Here is a 13,160-nt window from a genome sequence, read left to right as displayed (position 1 = left end):
GTCCAACTGACGATGGGAGAACCATATTTGAGCCCCTTCCAAAGAAAACTCACCCACAGAAATGAGAAAATTATTGAACAGTACTGCTAATATCAAATGAACGTAAAATTTGTTCAAGATGATCCAAAGTTGGCAGTAGCATTGCATTCACATAGAACTGCCAGAAATTTAAGGTGAATTCAGAAGATGTGGAACACATGTAGAATGAGGGATATTGTTACTGACTTCAGATGATCTTGAATGAAAGCAGAGAAAGCGCAAGCTACACTTAGTTGTGTTATATTTACTTTGCAAGGCATTCAACTCTATTGAGCACAACATTGAAAGTAATGGAAATTCTTGAACATTAGGGTTCATGATAAACTTGCACAGGGGCTAAGAAGCAGTCCTTCAAAGAGAAGGAAGGTTATTGTGTGTTTAACATCTGAAAGGGTATAGATGTCAAGGGTATATTTTTCCCTATATTCTATCTATATCCTGAGCAAATAATCTTAAAATCTAAACTATATGAAGAAAACTATGGCATAGTATTGGAGGAATAGTTATCAACAACCTGTCATATGCAGATGACACAACAGCGCTTGATGAAATGGAAGAGGATATGAAACACTGGCTGATGAAAATCAGAAACTGCAATCGCAGTATGGATTACAACTCAAGTAAAGAAAATGCCGGACCAATAGACAACACCATTACAAATGAAGAAAGGATTGAAATTGTTACATATTGACTCCACAGTAGATGTTCATTGAATCAGCAATCAGGAAATCAAATAAAATAATGTATTGGGGAAATCTACCCCCAGAAGACCTCTTGAGAGGACTATAAAGCAGAGACATCACTTTGTGGACCATGGTTCATCTCAGACAATCCGGGGTATTTTCAAAACCTAATATGCATGTGAAAACTGTACAACGAATAAGGAAATTATGGGAGGATTATTGCATTTTACTTATGGTGTTGGGAAAGAGAAACATTGAAAGTATCATGGATTTCTAGAAGATGTACAACCTGAGTGCTCCCTAGAAATGAGGTTGGTAAGACTTGATTGCACACAGTTGGGGCATGGTTAAGTGCTGGTGAGGTAATGCACCTCGCTGCAGTCCTCCGCTCAACAGAAGGAAATACTGCCTGGTCCTGCAGCACCAACACGACGGCCATATTTGAGCCCGTTGTTGGAGATAGAGAGAAATACCATCTTCAAAACATTTTTATAAAGTGTCTCTAATGGTCAAACCTCTAGAAATGGAATCTAGTTTAATGGTCTCTGTGGGCTGGGGCAGTGAAATGATAGCTTATGCTAATAGCCCCATGTTTCATATTGGAATAATAAAATGTTCTAAATTTCTTTCTGGTTATAGTTATGATATTCTATAGATTAATACAAACCAGCAAATTATATGCTTATATAGGTAAATGTGATTTAAATAAAATGAATGTATTGTTTATGTATTTTTTTAAGTCACAAAAAAATTGCACCAGTATTAATCGCTAATGTGTTAAGGACAGAACTAATGCCATGGATTTTAACAAACACATCTTTTTAAAAACATTGAGCGAAAAAAAATAAGAGGAGCTGATTCCAAGGGTTCAATAAAAAGTGAATGCCTAGAAAATAACGATGCGATTTATGTACTAATACGTTAGATACAATTGATGTACGGATTTTAACAAGTTGTCAGAGTCACCAACAAAATGATCTAAAAATAAATTAAAATTTTTAAAAATTGAGATTATATGATATCTGGCTATCATTACTGTAAACTTTCATCAATAATTTTAAATGTAATAATATGAATCTTCATTAAATAAAATTATTAAAGTATGAAGTTATTGATGTTATATATACAGCATCTAACTGTATACTTCTTCACTGATCTTAAATATACATGTAGAAATAGAATTATCATCTGATACATTCGCCACGCATTTAAAAATTTACTTGTTTCTCAAAGTAACCAAACCATTCTATATCCCAGTGCTGTTTGTAGAATATAATTTCTCCACATGATTAATCACAGCTTTTAATTGTTGGTCTCTTTAAGTATACATGTCTGAATAGGTATGAGAAATGTCTTGTTCTAGTCTTGATGTGCAGCAACCTGTTGACAAACTCCAGGGAACATACAGTCCTATATCATTAGTCCATTCGCTTATGTTATTGGAGGAAATGTCTCTTCAAAGCCTTTGACAATTCTATTTTTATTTGGAATAGTTATGTTCTTATTGCTGAGTTATAAATATTTTTTCTGGATAAAAGTTATTTTAAACTATATACATTGTAAATATCTTCTCTCTTGTTGTGTGTTACAAAATATTTCTTTGATTTCATGGTACTTGGAAGATTACAAAAAGATCATTATGAGCTAACCCAAATATTTTACTTGGCTTTATGTGTAAATAGTCTCTTTCTCACTAATCTTTTGAAATATTTTTTGAAGAACTACTTAAGTTTGATTTTTGTTTGCTTGTTTTACAACTCCTAAAATAGTTTGATGGTCAATTGAAGTTTTTATTCAAAGAAAGTCTTCGATGCTTGATCCTTTTAGATTCCATTGTACACAGATAGTTGTAACAAAGCAGACGGTATCAGTATCGATTTCAATCATTATGCTCATATTCCACAAGAGCAGTGTGTTTTGCAGGTTTCTTTGGAGAAGCAAAGCAGTGACCCTTTTATGTGAGTACAGACAAAGAAATCTACACCAAGAAAGGGCTTCGTTGTACTAGTGGTGAATTCAGTAAAGTTCAAGTCTGTGGGTCAGAGGTTAAGTTAGGCAATTTTCATTTACCGAAAACAGAGAAACAAATAACATAGTTTCAAGAGAGTGACCCCCAATGGCGACGCACTTCTGAGATACACCCTAATATGAACAAGCATAAGCAAAACATAACAGAATGACCATCACAGGATTGCTGGAATAATAATCATATCTTAATACAGCATACAGGGTATTGAAGCAACAAGACTTTGTTTGCCTGCCAATCAATTACACACTGCTGTTGGTACAGCTCTCTTCTTTTTCCTCAAACACCATGTATTGTCCAGCTTAAATTCTCAGGTTACAAATGTGTCTGAGGTAGGTCCAGTTCACACAGTGGGGTTCCCATGTGGGGTTTCACTGATGCAGTCTCTGGACTGGAGCATGCCATGCATCCAGAAGCTCCAGGATTCAGTGTCCATGGCCCCAACCTGGGTTCCCACAGACACGCGAGGTCAATTCTGCCCACCCACTGCTTGCCACTAAAGTCCCTCCCTACCTAGAGTTCCCCAGAGCATCCTCAGGTTCTCCTACCCCAATCTGGAGGTCAGCCTTGCCTCTCCACCCCTAAGAAGACATGCACCTGTATTCCCCTACACGTGACCTTTCCCTCTCCCCTCTCCTGTGCTGCCCCTCCCTTCAGTAGTCCACATCCCTGTGCCAGGGCCACCTCCTTCTCTGGGGGACCTCACCCTAGATCTGCATGGCTACCACTCAGCAGACAGCATTCCCTACCCTATCCTCCTCCACCCCCACTCACTCCCTTTGACCCAAGCTGTCATGAGGCACCCTCCAGCCAAGTGACTACACTATACTTACCTGGAGTGGATGGTTGTGGTTCATTGACACTGGTCTGGTTCTTTTCCAAGCTGTCTGGTCCACGGCTAGAAGACTTGATGCCCTGCAAACTTGAGCTTGTCCCCATTCTGCTTCTTGTTCTGACCATAGTGGACTCACAGTGTTTGTCCTTTTGTGCTCTACTAACTTCACTCAGCATAACTTCTCCAGATCCCTCCACGTCTTGAGATGTTTCACATTTTCATCACTGTTTTTTTTTTGGTATGCAGAGTACTCCATTGTATGTATGTACCAGAGTTTTATTGTATCCTCTCTTCTGTTGATGGGAATTTGGGCTACGTCCAGCTTCCTGCTATTGTGAACTGTGTTGCGATGGTCCATCGGTTTTAGGTATCACCATATCACCTTTTACAGTGGCTGTATGTATTAACAAGTGCACCAGCAGAGGATAAGAGTTCCTATCTCACCATACGCTCTCCAATATTTGTTCTCAGTTTCCTTTTTTTAAAAAAAATTCAGCTACAGTTATGGGCTTTAGATGGTCTCTCTCTTTGTTTTCACTTGCATTTCATGATGGCTAATGACCGGTAGCACTTCCTTGGGTATTTATTAGCCATTTATTAGCCATCCTTTGTGAATTGTCTGTTCAGATATTTGGCCCACCTTCTCAGAGGGTTATTAGTATTTTTCTTGTTGTAAGCTTGTAAAATTCTTCAGATTTTAGTAATTAGTCCATTGTCTGTATGTTGTCACTAAATCTCTTTTCCCAGTCTGTGTGCTCTCTTCTTATTCTTTTAATAAAGACTTTTGATGCAAAAAAGTGTTTTATTTTTAATATTTCCCACTCATCTATTTTATCTTTCATAGAATCTGTGTCCTTTGTTATTTCTGATAGCTCATGTATTTGTGTATTCTCTGCACTGGGAGAAAATTATTCCAAATTTCTCATTGAAGACTGACTGCTTTGGGTTTTACATCGAGGTCTTTGATCCACCCTGACTTTGTTTTTGTACATGGAATGAGATATGGGTCTGTTTTCATTCCTCTGCACATGTATACCCAGCTTTTCAACACCATTTATTGAAGAGGCCATCTAATTCCCATTTATTGTTTTTTTGGTCCTTTGTCAAAAATCAGTTGTCTATGTGCAGATGTTTTAGTAGCAGGGTTATGCTGGCTTCCTATAAAGAGTTGGAGAGTTTGCTGTCCCTTTCCATGTTCTGGAAGGGTTTGCATAGGGTTGGTGTCAGCTCTTTGCTTAATACTTGGTAGAATTCTCCTGTGAAGCCATCTGTTTAGACAACTGTTGCTGTACAGTAGGCTTTGAGGTCACCTAGTGAAAAACCACCTACTTTGTTGTTTTTCTTCAGGAAGTTTTTTGCCTGTCCTGAACTTCTTCCCTTTCCATACAAAGCTGGTAATTTGTTTTTCCATTGCCTTGAAGAATGGTGCTGGAATTTGCATCGGTATTACATTGAATTTGTAGATTGCTTCAGGTATTGTGACATTTCCACAATGTTGAGTCTTCTGATCCATGAACACAGCATATGCTTCCATTTGTGTAGATCCCTCTGGGTTTCCTGTAGTAACAGTCTCTATGTTTCTTCCTACAGGTCTTTATTTTGGGGGGGGGGTAAGTTTTTTGGGGGGGTAAGTTTATTCCTACGTATTTCAGCTTTTTATGTCTATTGTGAATGGTAGTGATTCCTTGATGTGTTTTTTGTATTCTCTTCACTAGTATATAGGAATCCAATAGACTTCTGCTTGTTAGCCTTGTATCCTGCTACCCTACCAAACTCCTCTATTGCTCCCAGCAATCCTATTGTGACCCCCTTAGAATTCTCAGTATCTAAAATCATACCATCTGCAAATAGTGAAGGTTTCACTTCTGTTTTACCCAAGCATACACCTTTGATATCTTGCCCTTTCTTACTGTACTGGCTAGGGCTTACAGCACAATGTTGTCTAGAAGCAGGGATAAGGGGGATCCCTGTTGGATTTCCTTATTCAGTGGAAATGTTTTCAGTGTTTCTCGATTGAGTATCATATTGGCTATTGGTTTTTCATATATAGCTTTTATTGTCCTGCGGATTTTCCCTTCTAATCTTGTCTTCTTGAGAGTTTTTTTTTAGGAATGGGTGTTAGATGATATGAAATACCTTTCTGCATCAATTGATATGATCATGTCTTTTTTTCTTCTTTCTTGTTGATGTGGTGGATCACACTAATTGATTTTTGAATGTTCAACCATCCCTGCATCCCTGGTATGAATCCATCTTGTTCATGATGTATTATTTTTTTGACATGTTGTTGGATTCTATTGGCCAAGATTTTGTTGGGTATTTTTGCATCTATATCCATGAGTGGTGTTGTTCTGTAATTCTCTATCCTTGTGCGGTCCTTCCTGGATTTAGTATCAGGGTTATGCTGGGTTCATATAAGGAGTTTGAGAGTTTGCTCTTCCTTTCTATGTTCTGGAAGGGTTTGCGTAGGGTTGGTGTCAGCTCTTCGCTGAATGCTTGGTAGAATTGTCCTGTGAAGACATCTGGACAAGGGCTTTTTTTTAGCTAGTTGTTGCTTGATGACCTTGTCTATTTCCTCATTTGATTTTGGTCTGTTCAATTGCATTAATCTCCGGACAAAGTGATTTTCCAAGTATTTGTCCATGTCCTCCAAATTACTACATTTTTTGGAATACAGTTTTTGTAGTACTGCACAAATACCTTTTTTATTTCATGAGGGTCTGTTGTGACTCCCCCATTTCATCCCTCATCCTATATATTGGCGTGCTCCTTCTTTCCTCTTGTTAAGTCTGCTAGTGCTTTGTTGATTTTGTTGATCCTTTCAAAGAACCAACTGTTTGCTCTTTTTTTTCAATTATTCTTCTATTTTCCAATTCATTTATTTCTGTTTTTTTAATGATTTCTTTTCTTTTGCTGTGTCAAGGATTACACTGTTGACTCTGTTCTAATTGTTGGAGATGCTAAGTTAAGGTGCTGACCATAAGTCTTTCCTAATTTTTCAAGTGTGCATTGATTGCAATAAAGTAACCTCTGATAACTCCTTTTGTTGTGTCCCATAAGTTTTGATTATGCTGTATTGTCATTGGTTTCCAGGAACTTCCTGATTTCCTCTCTAATTTGGGCTAATCTCCATTGCTTTTTGAGAAGAGTGTTATTGACTCTTCAAGCGTTTGGCTTGTCTTTTGGCTCTTTTCTATTGATTTTCAGCTTTATGGTGGTGCTGTCAGATACGGTGGGTTGAATGACCTCTATGTGTTTGGGTTTTCTCAAGCTTGCCTTTAGTGTTCTATTTTCGAGTATGAGGCATATACATTGGAGAAGAATGCTTATTATTTTGCAGTTGGTTTTAGAGCTCGGAAGGTGTCTTTTAACTCAAGTTGTTCAATTGAGTTTTTCAGCTCTTCGGTTTCTTTATTGAGTTCTATCTGTTAATCTATCTTTCTTTGCGAGCAATATATTGTAATAATCTACTACAATTGTTGATCCAGTGATTTCTCTTTTCATCTCTTTGAGGATTCGGTTGAGGATTTCGAAGGTCTTTTGTTGGGTGCGCATATGTTTATTATGTTTATGAATTCTTGATCTACTAATCCCTTGAGCGTTATATAATGTCCATTCTTATCTCCCAGTATGTCACGTACCTTAGGGCTCATTTTGCTAGAGATTAGTATTACCAGCCCTGCAGGAAACATTTTTAATCTTCAGTTCAATGGAATAAGTGTCGCTGTGTCTACAGTTGTTCTTCACTTTGGAAATAAGGCTTTCAGACCTGGAGAACATAGGATCATAAGAACAGGAAGCAAAGTTGGCTAATAGGTCACTAAGAGTAATAATGAACAGTGTCACTCCCATTTCTAAACTGTGACCAGTAGATTTTGGCTATTGGAGAAACAGCATTACTGGTTCAAACATATGAGCCTCTTCAAAAATATTTGTCTCAACCTTGTCAGGTATTACCACCTGTCTGGCACTATAATTATGTAGCTGTTCCATCATTCTATCAAGGCAGATGTTGCAGGATAGTGGGAATCCTGAACTTATTTGCTGTGAGTCCCTTGATCTGAGGTAAATAAAAATGAAGTATATTGCTCAGAGCTCTTACCCTTCAGAAGATTTCCCTTCATTTTTGTTCTCAAGGGAAGTCCCAGGAGGGACTTTTTTTTCCTGTGCTGCTGCTGTCTACTTTGCAGAAATATTTTTGAAACCAATCACAGGTTTTCTCTTCCTGAGTTAATTGATCATAAGGAACTTAGAAACACTGGTGTAGAATGGAAAAAGGAAAGTACTGTGACAAGAGCGGATACTATAGTTATTTAAGCCACTTCTTCAGGCAGCTTCCTTGTACCGAGAGTTATTGCTTTATCCAAACCTTATATAAACCGCTTCCTGTCATGATGGCATGCTACCCTGCATGCTCAACTTTATTATTCAGATAAATCCTCATTCATGATGTGCTGCTCAGGCCTCGTGGGGACTTGGTCATCCATGAAGAGGTCTCTAGATTCCAGTAACAAACCAAATGCTGTTTCCCAAAAGGAAAGTGATTGTGAGGGGTGGTAGATGCCCCAATATCCTGTGAGTCTGTGCTGCGATTCCCCAGTAGGGGACTGTCAAAGACTCCAAACCACATCTCTATCTGCCACTGCTACTTCAAGCACCACTGGATTAGTTGAATGACATGACCCAAGATGCAGAAGAGCTGGCACAGCATCCTGAAGCTGTTGCATATCTTTCCAGTGTCTCAGGCCCACTCAAAGCTAACAGATTTTTGAGTCACTTGATAAAGAGGCTGGAACAGAATACTCAAATTGGAGATCTATTGTCTTCAAAATCTGAAAATAGAAAATTGCACTGGTAAGAAGAAGATCGGGTATTATGTTATGCTGATGATTGCTTTCTTTTTCTCCATTCATGAAACTTTACTCAGTCATCATTTGAGGGATGTCTTAGTAGAATGTGATTGGGGTCCTTATGCTATCTGCCTTACAGTCTTGAACTTGCCTCTTTAAAAGTGGTTTTGTCTCCAAAACTCAATCAACATTTAAAAGGATCTGATTCATGTCCATGGAGGATGGCAAAATTACTGTACTTATACGTGTTTGCAGTTGGGTTAAAGTGATGGAAATACTACCTTCAGACGTGTATAGACAAATATCTTGTATGATTTTATTGCAATACTTTTGACATCTCTTCATATCTTTCTGTAAGATAAACATGTAACTTAAGATTAAATTCGCTAACAGAATTTTGCTTAGTGAAAGGGGCAAAATTTCGGCTTAAATTAAATAAGCACTTAGGATATGTGACTTCTTTTTAGATCTCAGTATTGAAATGAATATATATATATATTTAAATATGACTATATTGATGGTCTTTTCTGGATTTCACTTGATCCACTGTTACCTCTGACTTCCATCTTCTTCAGTTAAGAATCACCATCAAAATCACGTTATGTAATAGAATCGGATAAGCAAGGATAAGTAGGGTAGCCGAGGAAACATAAGTTGAGAGTGTGGAAAGCTCTTTCTGAACGTGAATAAGTCTACAGAAATCAGTTAGAGAGAGACGTTGTTGTTTTTAGGTGCCACTGAGTCAGTTCTGACTCATAGTAACACTGTACAACAGAACAAAGAGACTAATATATGAGTTTGGGAGCTTGGTCAAATAACAAAGAAGACTGGTACTAAATCGCCGAGCAAAGTGTTAAAAATAATACTATACTAAGAAATACAGAGTTTCAGTACTAAAAAAATCCGTGTAAATAGTTGTTTAATCATGATATATATGCTTTTTAAAAACAAATTAAAAAGTATAAGGTGGACATATCTTTTCTGACAGATTGGAATATTCAGCTAATTGTAATATAATCATTAGTTATGAACCCAAAATTAGTGAAGAGACAATTAATTAAAATTGTTCATGTTATTTTTTTAAGTACTTGGGAGTCTTTTAATGCCTGAAAAACTTCCAGGAATAATTGAGAATCTTTTGTTTGGAAGTCTGAATTGCCTCATCTAGGTACATGAGCAGGAGGCAGGCATGATATCATATGTCATCTAACCATTTATGTAATTTATTATACATTACCAGGAAATAAATTTGCTCTTCTGTGTTGTTCTGACGCATGACAGTTTGAAAACATCTGAAGCAAGATATTTTACTAAATACTAAAAGAAATAAAATTATGAGCCAAATTTTGTGCTCTGCAGAGGAGAAATATTTCATTATAAACCTTTATACAATTTTTGAATTTTAAGTTCTATTGTCATACAACTCAAATATCATAAAATGTAATATAATCGTTAAATAATATTAAGAAGAATTGTACAACAGCACCACAATCAATGTCAGAATATTACAGTATTTCTTCTCTTCATCCTCTTCCACTCCAGCATCCCCTGACATACCCTGAGGTAATTATTAATACAGTTACTGTCTCTATAGATTTACCTAGCCTGGATTTCACATATAGAAAATAATACAAACACAAACAAGAAACACACACACAATAAGCAAGCAAAACAGAGTTACTCCTCAATCAAAAAAATGAGAAGCTATAAAAAATCTGAAACAACTTTAAAATGGCTCAAAAGGGAGATCAAATGAAAAGGTGTTATGCTGTACTCTTATTGTATCTTCCATAATGGGCTTCGCAATGCTTTTTCTGTATTAGCAAAGCTAGTCGCTTCTCTGAACTATAGTCTGAGGGGGCTCAACAGAGGTTTAATCTACTTGGGGAGCCTACAAATGGATTTTCGGCTTCCACAAACAGAGTGTTCAGAGTTTCAGCTATGACACCACTCCTCCTTTGGATTTGAATTCCGTCATCTACACACCTTGAATCACATAGGCTGGTATGACTCGCCTATGGAGACTTGGTTGACACCTCACTTAGATGGATGCTGGCTTGAAGACAAGCCTTTCAGTGCTTACACACTATTATTTCTAAAAGCTGGTCACCATCTGGTCTCTTCACCATCTGGTCTCTTCACCACAGTTTTTCTATAGCACCTGTATCTCTGGTGATCTCTTCATAGGGTAAGTTGAGCAGGGTCATTTCATAGGAAATAATTGTTCTTAGATGAGCATTGTGGTAAGCCCCAAACCAATGAATATATCTATTGTTATATAGGTTTGGCTTCACTTTAGAGAACTCATAGTCATTTCATGATAGAGAACATCATAAATCATCCCACGAGGAATAAAGTAATTCTACTGATAGTATTATTAATGTAGCCAATGACATATTATTTAAAATGCAGCTGAGGCGTGGAAGTTGACCACGTCTAGGGTGGCTTTTCAGTAAGATCCCTGGTGGTGTAGTGCTAGTGATTTGGTCTGTGATCTACATGGTCACCAGATGGACACCAGCAGCAGCTCCTCAGGGGAAAGACTGGGCTTTCTACTCCCATACCGAGTGACAGTCTTGGAAACCCACAGGGAGTCACTATGAGTCCACATTGACTCAATGGCAGTGAGTTTGTTTTGGGGGGAAGTTTGCCATAATACATGAATTGTGTACTTTATAGATTAATAGCTAAAGTGACTGGACACTATTTACATGAACAGTGAGGGGTAGGTATAGGGAAAACCATTACATAATCCTCATTCATAAAAAGAGAACCATGCCCAGCAGAATAGTACATGTCATAAAAATGCAAAGAGAGCAGTAGCGTAGTAAATATGTATTAGTCTCAGGACACCGTTCTTTAGACACCCTCAAAACAAGACATCTGAACCCACGTCTAAGACCACCAATTCCATAACCTCTGGATAACAGTCATCTTCTTCTTCTCATATTAGGACATTTCCACCACAAAATCAAGGGAATATGTCTGTTTCTTAAATCTGCCACAGTTGGGTTTAAGGTAAAGCCCAGTTACCTTAGCGGGGTATCCACATAACATCCGCCTGGTGTAGTATATGAAGGATGTTGTGCACCTCGAAGGAACAGAGTCTAAAGTGTCAGTATTCTACAGCACACATTCTAGACAATCAAGGACTAGATATAAACTAGGTGAAAACATAATGCTTAGCTTCTTCCCCTCTTGGTTCCTATATAAGTATTGCAAAACCGTTTTTCCTGATGGTAGGGTGCTTCCCCCAGTTTAGCCACCAGCAAAAGCCTAGTAGCCTTCTAAGAAACAGACATGTCTTCCAGCCCTGGGTCTTCAGGTGGATTTGTTGGAAGGAGCACATCTATCTGCTAGGCGTGTCCAGTGATTTGGGGTGACCTTAGAATAATGGTGGCTAGCAGCCACTGATGGGGTTTCTCCCTCTTTCCCCTTTTGGAGAAACTGACCTCAGTTATGGTAAAGCCTCCTTTATTGAAACCTTTTTTTAAAGTGTACAAATAAAAGAGGAAATATCTGTCTCATGGGAAGTGGGTAGACTCACTACCTCATCACTTGGGAGAACAGATTAGACGATCACGTGGCATGAGAGTAGAAGTCTGCCTTCATCTTGGTGTTTATCCTTAGAGCAGTGCATTAGCAATATATTTGCACTTTGGGATTGACTAACTCACTCAGCAGAATGGTTCCCAGGTCAAGGCTTCTTTGTCATTTTTCAGTATTTCATGCTGTATGGTATCCCATTGTGTGTATGCACCAGAGATTCTGTATCCATTCTTCCACTGACAGGTATTTGGGCTGTTCCCAGCTTCTTGCTATCGTGAATTGTGCTGCAAAGAATATGAAACAGCCTATGTCTATTAGTGTTCTGTTTTTTATGGTACATGCCATAGGATATGGGGTATATGCCCTCATTCTTTGGTCTCATATTGCCACTGCCAGTTGTTTTTGGTAGTGCCACACTGCTTTCCATAATGTTTGCACAGGTTGACAAGCCCACCAGCAGTGAATGAGAGTTCCAATCTCTCCACACCCTTTCTGCATTTCTTTTCTCTCTTTTTGCAAGTGAGCTATCACTGTGAAAGTAAAGTGCTATCTCAGCATTGTTTAGATTCAACTCTCAGTTGGCAAGTGACCAGGAGCCTTTCCGTGTGTGTTCATTCGTCATCTGAGCATCTTATCTTGTGAATTATCTCTTCATGCCTTTTACCCAACTTTTAATTGGATTTTTTGTTTTTCCTTATTGAGATGCTGCAGAGTTCTATTTATTTTAGCAATGAATCCCTTGTATTTGAGGAATAAAATTACTAGATGTAGGATTTTGGGTTGGCAGGCTTGTTTTTCTTTCTTTCAGAATTTTATATACTTTACTTTATTGTATTCTTGCCTGTGCATTTTATGCTGAGGAGCCCCAGTTTATATTTTTTCCTTATTGGTTTTCCTTTATAAATTACTGTGCTGTTTTTTCCCCCCGCTGCCCTCAGGATACTCTTTATTTACTTAAAATTGGAGATTTTCATGCCAATATGTCATAATATTTTGCTTTTGGGGATCTATCCTATTTGGGATTATCTCAGCTTCTGGAAGAGTTATTGTCCATGATTTCTCATGCTATTTCCTTTATGGATTTTTTGCTTTCTTCTTGCCTGGGACCCTTGTGAGACACAAGCTGTTTCTCTCGATACTATCCACTGTATTCTCAAACTGTCTGCAGATTCCTTTGT

This window comes from Tenrec ecaudatus, chromosome 11, assembly GCF_050624435.1.
Source record: "Tenrec ecaudatus isolate mTenEca1 chromosome 11, mTenEca1.hap1, whole genome shotgun sequence".
Taxonomy (NCBI): Eukaryota; Metazoa; Chordata; class Mammalia; order Afrosoricida; family Tenrecidae; genus Tenrec; species Tenrec ecaudatus.
This window is presented reverse-complemented; position numbering follows the sequence as displayed.